The sequence below is a fragment of the Antrostomus carolinensis genome, unplaced genomic scaffold (genome assembly GCF_000700745.2).
Source record: "Antrostomus carolinensis isolate BGI_N321 unplaced genomic scaffold, ASM70074v2 scaffold6326, whole genome shotgun sequence".
NCBI lineage: Eukaryota > Metazoa > Chordata > Aves > Caprimulgiformes > Caprimulgidae > Antrostomus > Antrostomus carolinensis.
The window spans coordinates 3,082-3,343 of record NW_010323938.1 but is presented as its reverse complement, the minus strand read 5'-3'; positions in this window follow the sequence as shown (position 1 = coordinate 3,343).

The window sequence follows — 262 nt, the reverse complement described above, 5'->3', positions numbered from 1 at the left end:
ACGGGCAGGGTGGCTGCCCAGGGATGGACGGACAGACGGACAGCACCAGCCCCTACCCGTGCCAAGGGGCGAGTGAGGGATGGATGGACAGACAGACAGCATTTGGATGGGAGTTGACAAGCCTGGCCATGTACACACCCCTCCCCTCTCACCTCTCACTTTGCTCTGGATTAATAATGCTTAGCAATTAGAGAATATTATGTTCATTAAGTAATTAACCCTCCCGGCGCTCCGGTGGAGTTGGCACCCCACTTTTGCAGAC